Below are 22,109 nucleotides of genomic sequence, written 5' to 3' on the forward strand. Positions count from 1 at the left end.
ATTATATAATATAACATATTGATGTACATACATAAATTATTAATTCTGTAAAAATTGAAATTAGAAAATTATAAAAATAGTAAAATATCATTTTTTGCATAATCTTTCAATTTTATCAATGTAGCATTTGTGCAAAAAAATCATATCATCATAAAAATCGTTTATATGGCAAAAAATAATCATGCATATGTGAAGTGGCATTTGTATTTCTTGTTTTCTATTTCATTTCATTGTATTTTGTCAGAGAACGCTGTTAAAAATTCTCATTTTTGTTAAATAACAGCAAAACTATACAGAAAGTGGTGAACTCCTTGATCTCAAATTTTCAGCCAACCAATCGAGCATCATACAAAATTCAATTTGCACCTTCTCATTGTTTTAAGTTCTCTGCTACAACATACCATATTACTCAACAACACAACCATATACAATTAACCAACCACACTATACACTTACACCATACACCCACACTAAACTTGTTACATTATAAATTTAAAAAAAAATATATATAAGAAAGTGAACTTGATATATAATAAAGTATTTCCAAAATATATATTAACGTGAAATTAAGTACAGAGTTTAAAAATTATTTAAAGAATTTTTAACTAAATATAGTGCAATAGTGCAAGTGAGTATCACACCGCACCCAAGGTGAAAAAATAAGTGAAATCACCAAATGGTCCTTCGAGCCTCTTTCAAAAATTACCTATCGAAAAAAATTAAAAAACGTAAAAATTAAAGTGATTAATACTTCTACAAACGTAAATAAAAAAAAAAAAACCCAAAAACGGAAAGGTCAAAAGTACTAATATAAGTATATATATGCAGCAGTGGTTAAATAAAATTACAACAACGGGCGCGAAATCAATGGATATACAAAACTAACACAAACAAGTAATGAAGGGCTAAGTTCGGATGTAACCGAACATTTTATACTCTCGCAAAGTCAAATGGTATACTCGTTTGAGATTTCTTTGTGGATTGGCTGATATTTTCGGTAGAAGGTCAACTATAGGCACTGGGGTCCACATATTTAGTACTTAGGGGCTTGAACAGTTTTGGTTCGATTTAGACAATTTTTGCTCACAAGGTGGCATACTTTAAACGTAAAATTCACCCAAAGTTTTACCCCGATATAATCATTGTTGCTTGATATGCATAGTGGAAAGTGAAAGAATCAGATGGAATTGAAAATGGTGTTATATGGGAAATAGACGTGGTTGTAGTCCGATTTCGGCCATTTTCGCACTATAACATAGAAATATGAAAATAACGTTATGTACCGAATTCTGTTGAAATTGGTTAAGCAAATCTCAAGATATGGGTTTTCACCTAAAAGTGGGCTGTGCCACGCCCACTGTCTAATTTTGAACGCGGTTCCTATAAAGTCATCTCATACCATCCCAGAGATAAAATTTAATGTCTCTGGCGTGTTTAGTGCTTGATTAATCGCGCTTTTAGTAGTTTTTAACAGTACCGTTATATGGGGAGTGGGCGGGGTTGCCACCCGATTTCAACTATTTTCACACCGTCAATAGAAGTGCTAAAAGTATTTGCTTCCAGTGAATTTTGTTATTACAGCGTTAGCGGTTTAGGAGATATACACATTAAACCTATTAGAGGCGGGACCACGCCCAAAATTTAACTGCAGATGCCCCTCTCTAATGTGATCCTGTGTACCAAATAACAGTCTTGTATCTTTTTGCGGAGCTTAGTTATGGCAATTTATTTGTTTTTGATTAATGGCGTTTTGTGGGCTTGGCAGTGGTCCGATTACGCTCACCAACCGTCTCACGGTACCAAGAAACATGTCTACCAAGTTTCATAAACATATCAAAATTTTTACTCAAGTTACAGCTTGCACGGACGGACAGACAGTCAACCGGATTTCAATTTGTCTCTACATCCTGATCATTTATATATATATAACCCTATATCTAACTCAATTAGTTTTAGGTGATACAAACAACCGTTAGGTGAACAAAACTATTATACTCTGTAGCAACTGGTTCCGAGAGTATAAAAATCACCAAATATTAGAAACGGGCGAGATTTAACACAAACTAAGAGAAAAAATCAACATAAAGCACGGGTATAAATCCACAAAGCACGCAGAGAGGAGGACAGTAACGCACAGGCAAAACCCCGGAGACAAAACAAAAAAAATTAATACAGACGAAACCGAGGAAATAGAGAAGAAGCATACACATACATAAGTATTACTCCCAAAACCTCTTAACGGCAAAAAAGTGAGTCCATTCCAATTAAATTTGAAAATATAGGCATTTTATGCACATATGTATGTTAATTTACAGTTTTATCGGTATTTCGTTGGAAATAAATAACGGAACAAAATAACTGAAAAAGAAAAAAATATACAGTATCTGCCTCACCTTATTTTGTGTCTCCAAACACACAGTTATATTCTTTCAAAAAAAAAAATGTTTGCAAAGTCAAGTATTCCTACCTGCAATATTTCCAGCGATACCCCTTGGGTTAATCAAGCAACAAACAGGATCGCTTATAACACATAAGGCTAACAAAAACAAAAAATGAAACATATTACCGAAATATATATATATTATAAGGATTTATTTCAGCCTGTTTCAAAAAAAATCTATACATTTCATCTGTTCTGCAAAATTCAAACTTTTTATATTTTAGTGTTCTTTTTATTTCAAAAACTCGGTTTTTTTTCGTGAGTTCATGGAGGCATGGAGGTACTAGCTACGCGGGCAAAACTTGAAACGAATCGTCGATAATAAGTACACAGCCCAAGGAAACTGCTTTCCAACTGTGAGGACAACGGTGCTGATATCTGGATGGAACATTTGCGCTGGCATTTGCGATATACGTGCATCCTGCTCTTTTCCCATCTTAGATGTTATAGTGAAAGTCCTGTTTATGTCCACAGTCTTTGACGAGCATTGAGCCTCTTCCTTTGCTTCTATCTTCATAGTTTTTTCCTTTAAAGTGAAACACATATTCGACAACATTAATGTTTTCTGTTTCCACGGCCTCCCATAACCTTGGTTGTAATTTGGACTTTATTTCATTTGTTGCTAAATCACGTTTTTCTAGCTCCTTTGTGTTGTTGTGGAATCTTCAGTTCGTTAGACTTTGCCATTTGAAAACAATTCTCTCTTGGAAAATTTGTAACGGATTTCTCGATAAATCTTTTACCTTGTACCTCACCACCACTTAACACATGTACCTCTTCTTCTTACTAATAGCTTAATTGCTCCTTACACGACAACACTCTAATTAGGACTGTGTTTCCTGCACAGTCTGGCAGCCCTTTTATAGTAGATCTTTAACAAAACTTCGTCTCTAGAACATTCTGGTAACTACGAATTGTTATTGTCTAGTTGCTTCTGTCAGTTTATAGTCGATTCTGATTTGTTCTGGAATTCGTGTTCCTACAATATATTCTCTCCAATAGCGAATAATTTGAGGCAGAGAAAACGGGACATCAAGACAGGCAATTAAAGTTAGCTAAAAATCTGAATGCTAGTAATATTGCCATGGAGACTGAACATTGTTAATGTTTAGCAATTGATGTCTAAATATATTTCCAGCCATACATTGCTAGATTTACTTTACTTTTATTCTGTTGGTTTGACAGGACTATTTGCATACAAATTTTAAAGAGGCTATGCTTGTACATGTTAGCTTAGATGGCATGATGCCAGCAAAGCTGAAAGCCAATGTGTAAATTTTGTACTTAAACTGCAACTATTCAAAACATAAACTTTACCAAAACATGGAAAAAAAGCAGTTAAATACATCCGTATGTATGTATATATATGGTTAATAGTTTAGATAATTGTAAGCATACATTGCTCATGTTTCATTAATGAATTTGTAAATAAACTTTACGTAGCAAATATTTAATTCTTAAAATCTGAAATCTTGTTTTTCCAGTACATTTGTAGAAGAAAGTAGATTTCACCTCCTCAACTTTGTCAGTTGACTGGATTGAGGAGGTTTTGACGTTCCGCAAGTGGAACGATTGAAACGGCCGGATTGAAACTACCAAATATATATTCAAACGGTGGGATTTGTTGCCGCCGTTCAAAATCACCAATAAAAAATGTAAAACATTATAATATAAAAAAAAATTAATTTTAATCGTATCCGATGAAATGTTTTTGTGATGTGATGTATAATGGTATTAATTTTCAGTTGAAAATTATTAAAAACTGTAAATGACAAAAATTATATTAGAGCTAACAATCTAAATCATTTTATTAAGTATTGTTCATGCGACTTCTTATCCCGCGACAGTTTGCAACAAAGCACACAATCCACCGTACAACATCATACAATGCAACATCATACACCACCTACAACCAGAGAACTTAAAACAATGAGAAGGTGCAGGTTCGACAGCGAACAATTTGTAGGAATTTATCAAGGAGTTCACAGATGAACGAGAAACAAATAACATTTTTCGCTTTTATAATAGCGATGAATCTGTACACATACGCTCTCTTAACATAACCAATTGAAGAGAATATAATATGTGAGCAAAACTTCCCTTTTATTGAACTATTATTTATTATTTTTTAAATTATTTTATGTTAATTCATTTTTTCTTTATTATGAGAAATATATCAAAATACTTTTAAATTATTACTAATAAATTATTTTGATATATTTCTTAAAATAATTCATTAATTGTACTTGACACCATTATGGAGTCATAAAAGTACAGAATTGTGTTTTGCCGTCGGTATTTCACATTCATACTTCAATTTTTCTTTTCAAATGCATGTGTAAACATATGTAACAGGACATACATATATTATGTCGTTTACACATTTGTATGTAGTTTTATGTAGATATGTACACTAATTACTTCATGTGAAATCTCCGTTGACACATTTTTTGCTTTTATGTCAAAGAGTCAATCTGTCGAAGAACTGTCGCGACGACAAAGCGTCAAAACATTGTGTTGTTGGTAGAAAATCCGAGATGTGCCATACACACTCTTACAAACATACATCGCATATGGGCAAGTGCAAAGTCAATGTGTGTACAAAAAATTCGAACGTACTTACGTAAATTCTTTGACAAATACAGTCAATCCCGGTTAAGTGCCAAAACCAAAGATGCAGATTTTTTGTGCTTTGTAGTACATAAGCGATTATGGTACTTAAGCGAGTGGTACCAAAAAAAATTATTTCTATGTATTTAAAAAAAAATTACCGTTTTCTTTAAAAAATTAAGAAAAAAAAAGTGAGATGCAGCAAGACACCGGCAGATAAGAGGGATTGGAGGAGTAATACTTAACCGGGGTTTACTGTATACATAAATCAGAGGAATATTGAATATTTTCTTTAAAATGTTTCTTGAATTGTAAATCGACAAATTTACTATGTTGTCACTTTTATTCTAAAATATTTTAATACTCATATTTGAGGGGTTGTCACTTTTCCGTTTTAGAGGGAATATCAGAAATTTGTTCAATTTATGATTTTTAGCTTTTGCCATCGTCGCGAAAAGACGCTTGTAGACAAACACATGCTCGGGGAGATGTGTAAGGCGTTTGCTTTTATGAATGAAACGACTTAGCTTATTGCTTGTGCGCCAGCGTTCATGAATGAAAATGTGGTTGTTGTGTGATTTACTACAAATTTAGGATTTGTCAATTTGGCTGCCATATTGATTTCTAGTGCTGATGCTATTTGAGACAATTGTTGTTTTTGTACAACAATGTTTGTATTTTTCCTATTGGCTGACGTACTTACATTTGTACGCTTAAATGTATGTAGATTTGTGTATGCATTACTTATTTTGCGCGGTCATATGCATATTTGTACATACATACTTGCATATAGAGCAGTGCGCTCACATGTATTTATTGATAATTGATAATATATTACTATATTATATAATATAACATATTGATGTACATACATAAATTATTAATTCTGTAAAAATTGAAATTAGAAAATTATAAAAATAGTAAAATATCATTTTTTGCATAATCTTTCAATTTTATCAATGTAGCATTTGTGCAAAAAAATCATATCATCATAAAAATCGTTTATATGGCAAAAAATAATCATGCATATGTGAAGTGGCATTTGTATTTCTTGTTTTCTATTTCATTTCATTGTATTTTGTCAGAGAACGCTGTTAAAAATTCTCATTTTTGTTAAATAACAGCAAAACTATACAGAAAGTGGTGAACTCCTTGATCTCAAATTTTCAGCCAACCAATCGAGCATCATACAAAATTCAATTTGCACCTTCTCATTGTTTTAAGTTCTCTGCTACAACATACCATATTACTCAACAACACAATAATATACAATTAACCAACCACACTATACACTTACACCATACACCCACACTAAACTTGTTACATTATAAATTTAAAAAAAAATATATATAAGAAAGTGAACTTGATATATAATAAAGTATTTCCAAAATATATATTAACGTGAAATTAAGTACAGAGTTTAAAAATTATTTAAAGAATTTTTAACTAAATATAGTGCAATAGTGCAAGTGAGTATCACACCGCACCCAAGGTGAAAAAATAAGTGAAATCACCAAATGGTCCTTCGAGCCTCTTTCAAAAATTACCTATCGAAAAAAATTAAAAAACGTAAAAATTAAAGTGATTAATACTTCTACAAACGTAAATAAAAAAAAAAAAACCCAAAAACGGAAAGGTCAAAAGTACTAATATAAGTATATATATGCAGCAGTGGTTAAATAAAATTACAACAACGGGCGCGAAATCAATGGATATACAAAACTAACACAAACAAGTAATGAAGGGCTAAGTTCGGATGTAACCGAACATTTTATACTCTCGCAAAGTCAAATGGTATACTCGTTTGAGATTTCTTTGTGGATTGGCTGATATTTTCGGTAGAAGGTCAACTATAGGCACTGGGGTCCACATATTTAGTACTTAGGGGCTTGAACAGTTTTGGTTCGATTTAGACAATTTTTGCTCACAAGGTGGCATACTTTAAACGTAAAATTCACCCAAAGTTTTACCCCGATATAATCATTGTTGCTTGATATGCATAGTGGAAAGTGAAAGAATCAGATGGAATTGAAAATGGTGTTATATGGGAAATAGACGTGGTTGTAGTCCGATTTCGGCCATTTTCGCACTATAACATAGAAATATGAAAATAACGTTATGTACCGAATTCTGTTGAAATTGGTTAAGCAAATCTCAAGATATGGGTTTTCACCTAAAAGTGGGCTGTGCCACGCCCACTGTCTAATTTTGAACGCGGTTCCTATAAAGTCATCTCATACCATCCCAGAGATAAAATTTAATGTCTCTGGCGTGTTTAGTGCTTGATTAATCGCGCTTTTAGTAGTTTTTAACAGTACCGTTATATGGGGAGTGGGCGGGGTTGCCACCCGATTTCAACTATTTTCACACCGTCAATAGAAGTGCTAAAAGTATTTGCTTCCAGTGAATTTTGTTATTACAGCGTTAGCGGTTTAGGAGATATACACATTAAACCTATTAGAGGCGGGACCACGCCCAAAATTTAACTGCAGATGCCCCTCTCTAATGTGATCCTGTGTACCAAATAACAGTCTTGTATCTTTTTGCGGAGCTTAGTTATGGCAATTTATTTGTTTTTGATTAATGGCGTTTTGTGGGCTTGGCAGTGGTCCGATTACGCTCACCAACCGTCTCACGGTACCAAGAAACATGTCTACCAAGTTTCATAAACATATCAAAATTTTTACTCAAGTTACAGCTTGCACGGACGGACAGACAGTCAACCGGATTTCAATTTGTCTCTACATCCTGATCATTTATATATATATAACCCTATATCTAACTCAATTAGTTTTAGGTGATACAAACAACCGTTAGGTGAACAAAACTATTATACTCTGTAGCAACTGGTTCCGAGAGTATAAAAATCACCAAATATTAGAAACGGGCGAGATTTAACACAAACTAAGAGAAAAAATCAACATAAAGCACGGGTATAAATCCACAAAGCACGCAGAGAGGAGGACAGTAACGCACAGGCAAAACCCCGGAGACAAAACAAAAAAAATTAATACAGACGAAACCGAGGAAATAGAGAAGAAGCATACACATACATAAGTATTACTCCCAAAACCTCTTAACGGCAAAAAAGTGAGTCCATTCCAATTAAATTTGAAAATATAGGCATTTTATGCACATATGTATGTTAATTTACAGTTTTATCGGTATTTCGTTGGAAATAAATAACGGAACAAAATAACTGAAAAAGAAAAAAATATACAGTATCTGCCTCACCTTATTTTGTGTCTCCAAACACACAGTTATATTCTTCCAAAAAAAAAAATGTTTGCAAAGTCAAGTATTCCTACCTGCAATATTTCCAGCGATACCCCTTGGGTTAATCAAGCAACAAACAGGATCGCTTATAACACATAAGGCTAACAAAAACAAAAAATGAAACATATTACCGAAATATATATATATTATAAGGATTTATTTCAGCCTGTTTCAAAAAAAATCTATACATTTCATCTGTTCTGCAAAATTCAAACTTTTTATATTTTAGTGTTCTTTTTATTTCAAAAACTCGGTTTTTTTTCGTGAGTTCATGGAGGCATGGAGGTACTAGCTACGCGGGCAAAACTTGAAACGAATCGTCGATAATAAGTACACAGCCCAAGGAAACTCCGCAATTCATGTAAATTTTTAGGAGTGGGGCAATATTTTACTGTCTCTATTTTTCATTAGCTGTGCAAATGCCCTCCGTTGTCACTTTGTGTCTTTGGTAACTAACTTTTTTCTTGAAAAGGGAACACTGTTTTGGACTCAGCTTTAGACCAGCGCTAGCTATCTGTTGGAAAACCTCTTCCAAATTCTTAAGGTGTTCATCGAAGCTTTTACCTAATATGATGATATCGTTGAGGTATACCGAACAAGTCTTCCAGTGTAATCTTTTTAATTACTGGTCCATAAGTCTCTCAAAGGTAGCAGGAGCGTTACATAATCCAAAAGGCATTGCGGTAAATTGCCATAGACCATCTGCAACATTGACTGTCCGTCTGTTTTCTTTGTTTTTCGTTTAAGTGTTGATAACCATTTTGTGCCTGATAACGAGGTGTTATCGATTTTAGGTAGTGGATAACTGTCTTTCACCGTTACATCATTCAACCTTCAATAGTCCACACAGAATCTCATGTTTCCATCTTTCTTGTTCACAAATACTGCAGATGATCCATTCATGGACTCTCTGCTGGTTCGAGTACGCCCTCTTCGCTTATTTCACGTATGGTCTGGCTTTCAACTTCACGGTTTGCAAAAGAAACGCTTCGAGGAGTCTGGCGGATTGATCTTGCATCACCTGTGTTAACAAAATGTTTCACAACTTTGGTTCTTCCTGGTTTGGAATCGTGTTTATCAAATATGGATGAGTATCTGAGAAGAAGCTATTAAGTCTTCTTTTGATGGTTTGTATCTAGTTCCTCGTTCCATGCGTTAATTTCGTTCGATATGTCGTTTTCCTCCATGGAATCTTACTCAAGACCTATTTTGCAATTTATCACGGCCTCAATCTCTTGACACTGCCCTTACATAGCATCTTTGGAGAGTTTGATTGGTAACTTGCACTCATTAAGTACTCTTACAGGAAGATGTTTATCTTGTGAAACAGTCCACCGTTTGTTTGGCCCATAGTCTCCTTCTATTTCTGCCCAAAAAACTGCTTCTGATTTTGGTGGGATCTGCTGGCTCTCTTTTGTCATCACTCGTCTAACGTTGTACTTATTATCGTAACAGAACATAAGTGGTGTTTCCATATTTGTATAGATTCAGTTCTTCATGTCAATTTTGATTTCTTGATTCGCTGGAAAGTCTACTTCAGTAATGACTTCGTCGACGATATCTGCCACTATCAAGTTGTGTAACACGGCTTCCTTTCCAATTACGATCTTGTATCCACAGTCAGTATGCGCTTTTTGCCGTCTACTTACGGTAACGTTACTCGTATTCCTGCCTACTTGTGAAATAGAGATTTCAGGGCATTTGCTCGCGGGAGCCAGCCCGTGGCCTTTTTCGCTGGCTCGCCAAGTTAGATTTAACATTTGTTTGATCTTCCTCAGCTCTGCGTTTACGTCCTACTGTTATATTGGACTGGTTAAAGTTGCGTGTAATATGGCCACTTTTTTTGCAGTTGAAGCATTTAACCTCACCATAATTTTTCTTACGCGTTTCTGTAGATTTTTCCAGTGCTTTCTGCATGTTTTCAATTTTTTCAAATAAATGGTTTACCCAAGTGTGTTCTTTTATTTCTACCGTATGAGCTTTAAATGTTCGACTGCTATGCGGAGGTGCAGTTTCCTGTGCCAGAGTATACGAAACGGGTTCCGCAAACGTCAATTTTGGACATGCTAATGCAGCGAAGCGTGTAGGTCTGAATTTTCGTATCCTCGATGTATTTCCCGGATTTATGTGCATAAACAAAATGACCTTACCTCTCAATCTCTCCTCAGGGAGTCATCGGCTTTCTGGCGGCGATTTCGTAACTTATTTGGGAAGATCTGCTTCCTGTGCTCACTACCATACCGTCTTTCTAATGCACCTATCAACGTTTCATAGCTACTCGGCTTGCCGATTAGAATGGTCTGTAATATCTCCGTTGCATATCCTTTGAATGCAACGCACAATGTAACTACTTTATCTTCTGCTTTCCAATTATTTGAAGATGCCATCTTTTAAAATTGAAGTTTAAAAACGTGGAATGGAACAGTGTCATCAAATGATGGTACTTTTACCTTGGCAGAAGCGATTGATATAATTGGCAGATTCAATTGTAGCTCGCGGAGACGATCTTTCAACTCATCCAGTCCAGTTTTCATTTTGGCCCGCTCTTCCGAAATCTATGAGGACGCTTCTGCTATTTGTGAGGTCACCAGTGCTGATATACGTGCATTTTGCGCTGCGAACTGCTTTCCAACTGTGAGGAGACCTGCGCTGATATACGTGCATCTTGCGCTGCGAACTGCTCTTCCAACTGCGTTGACAATCGCATTTCTAACGAGAATAATTGGGATTGTTGTGTCCTCCTGCTCTTTTCCCATCTGCGATTATATAGTGAAACTCCTGTTTATGTCCACAATCTTTGACGAGCATTGAGCCTCCTCCTTTACTTCTGTCTTTGTAGTTTTTTCCTTTAAAGTGAAACACATATTCGTCACCATTAATTTTTTCTGTTTCCACGGCCTTTCATAACCTTGGTTTTAATTTGGACTTTATTTCATTTGTTGCTAAATAACGTTTTTCTAGCTCCTTTGTGTTGTTGTGGAATCTTCAGTTCGTTAGACTTTGCCATTTTAAAATAATTCTCTCTTGGAAAATTTGTAACGGATTTCTCGATAAATCTTTTACCTTGTAACTCACTGGATTGTTAAATAAAAGTCCCAATTTAATGCTATACACATTTCTTTATTTCTAATTTCAGCCACTTAACACTTGTATCTTTTCTTCTTACTAATAGCTTAATTGCTGTTTACACGTCAACACTCTAATTAGGACTGTGTCCTTTTCCAGCACAGTCTGGCAGCCCTTTTATAGTAGATCTTTAATAAAACTTTGTCTCTAGAACATTCTGGTAACTACGAATTGTTATTGCCTAGTTGCTTCAGTCAGTTTATAGTCGATTCTGATTTGTTCTGGAATTCGTGTTCCTACAATATATTCTCTCCAATAGCGAATAATTTGAAGCAGAGAAAACGGGTCATCAGACGGGCAATTAAAGTTAGCTAAAAATCTGAAGGCTAGTAGTATTGCCATGGAGACTGAACATTGTTAATGTTTAGCAATTGATGTCTAAATATATTTCCAGCCATACATTGCTAGATTTACTTTACTTTTATTTTGTTGGTCCGACAGGACTATTTGCATACAAATTTTGAAGAGGCTATGCTTGTACATGTTAGCTTAGGTGGCATGATGCCAACAAAGCTGAAATGCCAATGTGTAAATATTGTACTTAAACTGCAACTATTCAAAACATAAATTTTACCAAAACATGGAAAAAAGCAATTAAATACATTAAATTTGTTAATAAACTTTACGTAACCATTATTTAATTCTTAAAATGTGAAATCTTGTTTTTCCAAAAAGTTTTGTAGAAGAAAGTAGATTTCACCTCCTCAAGTTTGTCATTTAACTGGAGTGAGGAGGTTTTGACGTTCCGCAAGTGGGACGATTGAAACGGCCAGATTGAAACTACTAAATATATATGCAAACGGTGGGTTTTGTTGCCGCCGTTCAAAATCACCAATAAAAAATGTAAAACAATATAATATACAAAAAAAAAAATTAATTTTAAATGTATCCCATGAAATGTTTTTGTGATGTGATGTATAATGGTATTAATTTTCAGTTGAAGATTATTAAAAACTGTAAATGACAAAAATTATATTAGAGCTAACAATCTAAATCATTTTATTAAGTATTGTTCATGCGACTTCTGATCCCGCGACATTTTGCAACTAAGCACATAATCCACCGTACAACATCATACAACACGACATAATACAATGCAACATCATACACCACCTAAAACACACCATATCACTCAACAACACAACCATATACAATTAACCAACCACACTATACACCTACACCATACACCCACACTAAACTTGTTACATTATAAATTATTTTAAAAAATATATAAGAAAGTGAACTTGATATATAATATAATAAAGTATTTTCAAAATATATATTAACGTGAAATTACGTACAGAATTTAAAAATTAATTCAAGAGTTTTTAACTAAATGTAGTGCAATAGTGCAAGTGAGTATAACACCGCACCCAAGGTGAAAAAAAAGTGAAATCACCAAATGGTCCTTCGAGCCTCTTTCACACGTACCTATCGAAAAAAAAAGAAAAAACGTAAAAATTAAAGTGATTTATACTTATACAAACATAAATTACAAAAAAAAAAACCAAAAACGGAAAGGTCAAAAGTACTAATATAAGTACATATATGCATACCTAAATACATACTAACAGTGGTTAAATAAAATTACAACAACGGGCGCGAAATCAATGGATATACAAAACTAACACAAAAAATCACCAAAAATTAAAAGAGGGCGCGATTTAACACAAACTAAGAATCAACATAAAGCACGGGTATAAATTCACAAAGCACGCAGAGAGGTGGACAGTAACGCACATTCAAAACTCCGGAGACAAAACAAAAAATATTAAAACAGAGGAAACCGAGGAGCATAACAGAGAAGAAGCATACACATACATAAGTATTACTCCCAAAACCTCTTGGTGGCAAAAAAAGTGAGTCCATTCCAATTAAATTTGAAAATAGAGGCATTTTATGCACATATGTACATATGTATGTTAATTTACAGTTTTATCGGTATTTCGTTGGAAATAAATAACGGAACAAAATAACTGAAAAAGAAAAAAATATACGGTATCTGCCTCAGCTTATTTTGTGTCTCCAAACACATCGTTATATTCTTTCAGAAAAAAAATTTTTGCAAAGTCAAGTATTCCTACCTGCCATATTTCCAGCGATACCCCTTGGGTTAATCAAGCAACAATCAGGATCGCTTATAACACATAAGGCTAACAAAAACAAAAAATGAAACATATTACAGAAATATATATATATTTAAGGATTTATTTCAGCCTGTTTCAAAAAAAATCTATAAATTTCATCTGTTCTGCAAAATTCAAACTTTTTATATTTTAATGTTCTTTTTATTTCAAAAACTCGGTTCTTTTTCGTGAGTTCATGGAGGCATGGAGGTACTAGCTACGCTGGCAAAACTTGAAACGAATCGTCGATAATAAGTACACAGTCCAAGGAAACTCCGCAATTCATGTAAATTTAAAGGAGTGGGGCAATATTTTACTGTCTCTACTTTTCATTAGCTGTGCAAATGCCCTCCGTTGTCACTTTGTGTCCTAAGTAACTAACTTTTTTCTTGAAAAGGGAACACTTTTTTGGACTCAGCTTTAGACCAGCGCTAGCTATCTGTTGGAAAACCTCTTCCAAGCTCTTAAGGTGTTCATTTCGTTGTTGTTGTTGTTGTAACGGTTACCTAATCCCCGTTTGGGGATAAATTCCAGATTCGTTGTCGTCGAGGTCATCTAACGGTAGGCCCAGGAAACGAGCTGTTTCGACGGGGTCGGACCATAGGGAGAAGGGTGTAAGATGGGTGGGGTTTGTTGGGCGTGCAAAGAGGTGGTTAGTGTCATGAGGAGACTCATTGCACGCAGGACATGTGTTTGGTATGTCGGGGTCTATTCTGGATAAGTAGGAGTCTAACCTGCTACAGTATCCAGAACGAAGTTGCGCAAGGGTCACTCTGGTTTCGCGAAGCAACTCGAGCTCTACATCTGCTATGTGTGGTGGTTTGACTCGTAATACGCCATTCACTGAGAGGGAGTCGGTGAAAGTGTTGATAGCTCCACTGTGAATGGCGGTCAGTACCTGTCTGAAGTTCGCAGCGTCTGAAGTCCGATCGGCGTACTGCCTGATGTCGTCAACGTAATCAAGGAAAGACCTCTTGATGTTCCTAGGAGGCGGCTCCGTTACAAGCAGGCGACTACAGGGGTGGTTTCTACCGAAGCACCCCAGCAGAAACTGCTTGAAGAGGAGTTCGTTGTGTTCCTTAACCGGAAGCATACGGGCCTCACTATGTAGGTGTTCGATTGGAGACATCAAGAGGCATCCCGTGATAGGTCTGAAGCTTCTTCTTCTGCGTGTCACTGCATCCAGGCGACCATATTGAGGCTGCATAATTTAGGACCGGCCGGCGGATTGCCTTGTATGTTGCCAACAACGTTTCTTTGTCTTTTCCCCAAGAGCTGCCGGCAAGCGGCTTGAGGATTTTGTTGCGGCTCTGTACTTTGGCAGTTATCGCGGTCGTGTGAGGAGTGAAAGAGCACAGACTATCCAATGTGACGCCTAAAATTTTAAGGTTATTTACTGTCGGAATTTTTGTGCCATCGACTGAAATGTTCAGGCCCAGTCCGTACTCCTTCGTCCAATTTGAGAATATGGTCGCTGTGGATTTAGTGGGGGAGAGTGTTAGGCTCCTTGCAGAGAAGAAGCGAGGAAGATCGGAGAGGTAGCTGTTTACTTTTGAACACATGCCATCGATTCCATTGCCCGACGTCAATATCGTACAGTCATCAGCGTACGGGGTCACTGAAATTCCCGCTGGTGGCTGGGGGAGTTTCGAAATATAGAAATTAAACAGTAGTGGGGAGAAGACACCGCCCTGCGGAACACCCTGTTTAATTTTCCTAAGTTTGGAGTTTTGACCTTGAAACAGTACGGATGAATGCCAGCCGCGCAGGTAGTTCATAGTCCACCGCTTCAGCCCTGGAGGGAGCGTTGATTGTTCTAGATCCTCAAGAAGCGTTGTGTGATTGACTGTGTCAAAAGCTTTTGGCAAGTCCAACGCTACGGGGATCGTCCTCTCGCAGGGTGGCTGCTGGTTCAGGCCATGAAGTATCTGGGCGTTTATGACGCTAAGTGCTGTGGTGCTACTGTGCTTTTTTCGGAAGCCATGCTGATGATCTGCTAGGCTCAGGTGGTGAGTGAATGACGGGAATAACAATGCCTCAAGTGTCTTCACTACTGGGGAAAGGAGAGATATCGGGCGATAAGACTCCCCTTTGTTGGCGGGTTTCCCAGATTTCAGTAGTGGTACCACTCTTCCGACTTTTCACACATCGGGTATTTGAAGAGTGGATATCGACAGGTTGAGGACCTTGGTGAGATAGTTAAGGTGTTTTACCTAATATGATGATATCGTTGAAGTATACCGAACAAGTCTTCCAGTGTAATCTTTTTAATACCTGGTCCAAAAGTCTCTCAAAGGTAGCAGGAGCGTTACATTATCCAAAAGGCATTGCGGTAAATTGCCATAGACCATCTGCAACGCTGACTGTCCGTCTGTTTTCTTTGTTTTTCGTTTAACTGTTGATAACCATTTTGTGCCTGATAACGAGTCCAGCGTGTCATCGATTTTAGGTAGTGGATAACTGTCTTTCTTCGTTACATCATTCGACCTTCTATAGTCCAAACAGAATCTCATGTTTCCATCTTTCTTCTTCACAAGTACTGCAGATGATCCATCCATGGACCCTCTGATGGTTCGATTACGCCCTTTTCGCTTATTTCACGTATGGTCTGGCTCTCAACTTCACGGTTTGCTAAAGAGACGCTTCGAGGAGTCTGGCGAATTGATCTTGCATCACCTGTGTTAGCAAAATGTTTCACACCTTTGGTTCTTCCTGGTTTGGATTCGTGTTTATCAAATATGAATGAGTATCTGAGAAGAAGCTGTTAAGTCTTCTTTTGATGGTTTGCCTCTAGTTCCTCGTTCCATGCGTTAATTTCGTTCGAAATGTCGTTTTCCTCCATGGAATATTCCTCAAGACCTATTTTGCAATTTATCACGGCCTCAATCTTTTGACACTGCCCTTATATAGCTTCTTTGGAAAGATTGCTTGGTAACTTGTACTCATTAAGTACTCTTACTGGAACATGTTTATCTTGTCAAACAGTCCACCGTTTGCTTGGCCCATAGTCTCCTTCTATTTCTGCCCAAAAAACTGCTTCTGATTTTGGTGGGATCTGCTGGCTCTCTTTTGTCATCACTCGTCTAACGTTGTACTTATTATCGTAACAGAACATAAGTGGTGTTTCCATATTTGTATAGATTCAGTTCTTCATGTCAATTTTGATTTCTTGATTCGCTGGAAAGTCTACTTCAGTAATGACTTCGTCGACGATATCTGCCACTATCAAGTTGTGTAACACGGCTTCCTTTCCAATTACGATCTTGTATCCACAGTCAGTATGCGCTTTTTGCCGTCTACTTACGGTAACGCTACTCGTATTCCTGCTTATTATTGAAATAGAGATTACAGGGCATTTGCTTGCGGGAGCCAGCCCGTGGCCCTTTTCGCTGGCTCGTCAAGTTAGATTTAACATTTGCTTGATCTTCCTCAATTCTGCGTTTACGTCCTACTGTTATATTGGACTGGCTAAAGTTGCGTGTAATATGGCCACTTTTTTTGCAGTTGAAGCATTTAACCTCACCATCATTTTTCTTACGCGTTTCTGTAGATTTTTGCAGTGCTTTCTGCATGTTTTCAATTTTTTCAAATAAATGGTTTACCCAAGTGTGTTCTTTTATTTCTACCGTATGAGCTTTAAATGTTCGACTGCTATGCAGAGGTGCAGTTTCCTGTGCCAGAGTATACGAAACGGGTTCCGCAAACGTCAATTTTGGACAGCTAATGCAGCGAAGCGTGTAGGTCTGAATTTTCGTAACCTCGATGTATTTCCCGGATTTATGTGCATAAACAAAGTGACCTTACCTCTCAATCTCTCCTCAGGAAGCCATCGGCTTTCTGGCGGCGATTTCGTAACTCAATTGGAAAGATCTGCTTCCTGTGCTCACTACCATACCGTCTTTCTAATGCACCCATCAACGTTTCATAACTACTCGCCTCGCCGTTTAGAATGGTTTGTAATATCTCCGTTGCATATTCTTTCAATGCAACGCACAATGCAACTACTTTATCTTCTGCTTTCCAATTATTTGAAGATGCCGTCTTTTAAAATTAAAGTTTAAAATCGTGGAATGGAACAGTGTCATCAAAAGATGGTAGTTTTACCTTGGCAGAATTGGCCGATTCAATTGTAGCTCGCGGAGACGATCTTTCAACTCATCCAGTTCAGTTTTAATTTTGGGCCGCTCTTCCGAATTCTGTGAGGACTCTTCTGCTATTTGTGAGGTCACCTGTGTTGATATACGTGCATTTTGCGCTGCGAACTGCTTTCCAACTGTGAGGAGACCTGCGCTGATATACGTTCATCTTGCGCTGCGAACTGCTCTTCCAACTGCGTTGACAATCGCATTTCTAACGAGAATAATTGGGATTGCTATGTCCTCCTGCTCTTTTCCCATCTGCGATGTTATAGTGAAAATCCTGTTTATGTCCACAATCTTTGACGAGCATTGAGCCTCCTCCTTTACTTCTGTCTTTGTAGTTTTTTCCTTTAAAGTGAAACACATATTCGTCAACATTAATGTTTCCACGGCCTTTCATAACCTTGGTTTTAATTTGGACTTTATTTCATTTGTTGCTAAATAACGTTTTTCTAGCTCCTTTGTGTTGTTGTGGAATCTTCAGTTCGTTAGACTTTGCCATTTTAAAACAATTCTCTCTTGGAAAATTTGTAACGGATTTCTCTCTTTTACCTTGCAACTTACTCTTGAGTTCGATCACTGGATTGTTAAATAAAATTCCCAATTTAATGCTATACACATTTCTTTATTTCTAATTTCAGCCACTTAACATTTGTACCTCTTCTTCTTATTAATAGCTTAATTGCTGTTTACACGACAACACTCTAATTATTACTGTGTTTCCTGCACAGTCTGGCAGCCCTTTTATAGTAGATCTTTAACAAAACTTCGTCTCTAGAACATTCTGGTAACTACGAAAGGTTATTGTCTAGTTGCTTCTGTCAGTTTATCGTCAATTCTGATTTGTTCTGGACTTCGTGTTCCTACAATATATTCTCTCCAATAGCGAATAATTTGAAGCAGAGAAAACGGGACATCAGACGGGCAATTAAAGTTAGCTAAAAATCTGAAGGCTAGTAGTATTGCCATGGAGACTGAACATTGTAAATGTTTAGCAATTGATGTCTAAATATATTTCCAGCCATACATTGCTAGATTTACTTTACTTTTATTTTGTTAGTCCGACAGGACTATTTGCATACAAATTTTGAAGAGGCTATGCTTGTACATGTTAGCTTAGGTGGCATGATGCCAACAAAGCTGAAATGCCAATGTGTAAATTTTGTACTTAAACTGCAACTATTCAAAACATAAATTTTACCAAAACATGGGAAAAAAGCAATTAAATACATCCGTATCTATGTATATGTATGGTTAATAGTTTAGATAATTGTAAGCATACATTGCTCATGTTTCATTAATGAATTTGTAAATAAACTTTACGTAACAATTATTTAATTCTTAAAATGTGAAATCTTGTTTTTCCAAAAAGTACATTTGTAGAAGAAAGTAGATTTCACCTCCTCAACTTTGTCAGTTAACTGGAGTGAGGAGGTTTTGACGTTCCGCAAGTGGGACGATTGAAACGGCCAGATTGAAGCTACTAAATATATATGCAAATGGTGGGATTTGTTGCGGCCGTTCAAAATCACCAATAAAAAATGTAAAACAATATAATATACAAAAAAAAAAATTTATTTTAAATGTATCCGATGAAATGTTTTTGTGATGTGATGTATAATGGTGAATACTTAGACACTCTCACTAAGTATTGTAAACAAAAACGCCCGTTTAATTTGTATACATAAGCTTAATAAATTTTTATTTATTAACGCTTAGGTTTAAATCAATTATAAAATATTTATAATGCGTTTGCAAACGCTGTACGCCTAGAAATACGGATCGAAAACAGGGAACGTTGAAAGCTGAAGCCGTTGAATCCGATTAGGCACAAAGATGAGCCAAACTGAGATCGATGTAGTGCTCAGGCGCGTTGACGAAAGGAATTGGATGTAGCGCGCAGGATTGTGGTTGGCGGAAAAACGAATAAAAATAGCAAGCAGAAACCGTGTTGACTGACGTGTATATTCGAATGATGTGTGTGCGATGATCCCGTCCTTTTTGTTAAGTTCCTGTATGGTGTGTCATCATGTGTAGTGTTCTCAAAAGTTGAGTGTGGTGTGGTGCGTCTGTGAGTGTTTTCAGGTGTGGTGCGTTACATTAGGGTGCGCCAATTTTTCGCGGAGTGTGGTGTGTTTATTTACTGAGGCTTAGCTCATTTAAACATCCTGGGCCACCTAGGCAAATATTTTGCCTAGTATTACCCATATTGGCTGTAAATGTTGGAAGTATTTCGGCATGCTGCTGGTAGAGTAGCCGAGGGCGCAGAATATTAAGTGTAAGATTTTGGTTTAAATCGATTTTAAAGTACCATAGGTATTAATGCTTAATGTAAGCAAATTTATTTTGCGTGTTTATTGATTCACTATTTTGACGACTTGTTATTATAGTAATAGTATATGAGTTTTTGTGTTTATAATTTTTATTGGCGGTTATTTACCATTTATTTATTATGACTAAGTAAGGATAGCGACTCCACACCTGGCTCAGATATGGCCAGAATGGGTGCTCCTTTGAAAACATTTGAAGAGGGATCTTGCGAGAGTAAGGTTTATGATTTTTACCCACTTTTTTGAAGTGTGATTTGCAACTTTTAAAAGTGTTTGCTATAAACTACCCATGTGATGAGCGCTAAGATAGATGGGATAAGTGCGACCTTTGTTTTTTGTAAGATGAGGCACTGTATCGCATTGGGAGTATGGTAATCCCTAAACTTTATTGTTGAATTGTATTTGGGAATGTGGGTAATTATTCTGAGTGCTCGGGGGAACGGTCAATCGCTCAAGGATGTGAGTATCATGCAATTATGTGTATTGTGTCGCGCATGGACGAGTGTACGTGCAATTGGATACATGTTTTCTTAGCATAAAGTGTTTTTTCCAATCAGGCTAGAATAATTTCCTAATCGGAGTATCGAGATAATTTATATTTTGCCATGTTGAAATGCGTGTGGTAGTATACACAGTACTTATTTGGCATTACCACATAGCTCAATTTGAATTGGTGCGCAGTATGGATTTTCTGAGCCGTCGCCGAAGCAATCTGGTTTGCGTTGGTAATTTGGGAATAGTTCGCTCAACATGGTATTTGTAGTTGCAAAATTGGGGTAAAATTGTGTGTAAAGGGGGGTCAGTTTTCTAAGCGAATATGTTTCGCTAGTTCGTCCCAGTTGGTTCCGTCTAGCCATAATTTTTTAGTCAGCACTTTTATCATTATTGGCGAAAGCCATCCTGCGGAGTCGAAATTTTGCCACAGAGGATAAAATTTGCCTCTTTGTTATTGGGGATAATGCAGGTATTGAATCAGTAGGATATTAAAACTAGACAGATTCATTGGATCCTCTGTATTTTTGTTGTACTGTCGTTTTAAAATTTAAGGAAATTGGTGTACAAAAAATTATCTTTTGGAATAGGTATTATTATATTTGGGTGATATGTTTGGATTACATATATTGGTGTTTCGAACATTGGCAGAGGAAACACTGAATTTGTTTTTTGTACCATTATGTAGAGTGTTGGAAAATTGTGGCTTTATTGGTAGTTGTATGACGTACCGGCCATTATTTGATCGAGTAGTTGTGGGTTTGTAGAAGTCTTCACAATACTGATCTTCTAGAGTCGTTATAAGGGGGCGTTTTTCTAACTCCCGAAATTTCCTTAATTGTGAATTAAGCGATTCTTTGGAATGTTTGTCAACTTGAGTTGTTGATGTGGAAACTGGTTCTGTAACTAGTCCACTTAGAATCCAACCAAATATAGTGTTTTGGGCTAGAAGGGTGGTTGAAATTTTTCCAACACCTTCAAGTATTATTTGCGGTATAAGGTCGCTGCCTATTAGAATATCTATTTGAGCGGGGGCGTTGCAGTTGGCATCTGCTAGCTTTAGGTGTGAAACCTTTTGCCAATGCTTGCTATTTATGCGATAGCTTGGAAGCATGTTAGTAAGTTGCGGTAAAACTATAGCTTCTGCTACAATTCGCTTATCCGCTTGGGGGGAAATTAGGGTAATGGGACAGATTTTATTTGAGTTTTGGACTACTCTTCCGCCCATTTCCGTAATTTTAAAATTTGATTGTTTTGTTGGCAGTTGTAGCCTATTTTGTGCCCTAGACGCTATGAAAGATCGTTGTGATCCTTGGTCGAATAGGGCTTTAAGTTTGTAGAGTTCTCCTCGATGTTCGGTGGAGATAACTGCTGTGGGTAGTAATACCCTATTTTGTATTTCGCTGTGTAGCGTTTGAGTGTTTTGTGCCTTTGAGCAAGGTGTATTTTGGCAATGTTCGGGATTTTGGTTTTTAAGAGTTGTTGTTACAACTAAACCTGTGGTTCTTTTTGTATAAGCGCTTTTTTGGGGTGATATGGGAAATTGGCTGTAATGAAGCATTGTGTGATG

At 36.6% G+C, this 22,109-nt stretch overlaps 1 pseudogene; it reads right to left on the reverse strand.

The window, feature by feature from the left end:
• LOC138858196 (uncharacterized) overlaps positions 1-17,926 on the reverse strand; it is a 112,287-nt pseudogene extending 94,361 nt beyond the window's left edge.
• Positions 17,927-22,109: the final 4,183 nt, after the last annotated feature.

Source organism: Bactrocera oleae, chromosome X (genome assembly GCF_042242935.1).
Source record: "Bactrocera oleae isolate idBacOlea1 chromosome X, idBacOlea1, whole genome shotgun sequence".
Taxonomy (NCBI): domain Eukaryota; kingdom Metazoa; phylum Arthropoda; class Insecta; order Diptera; family Tephritidae; genus Bactrocera; species Bactrocera oleae.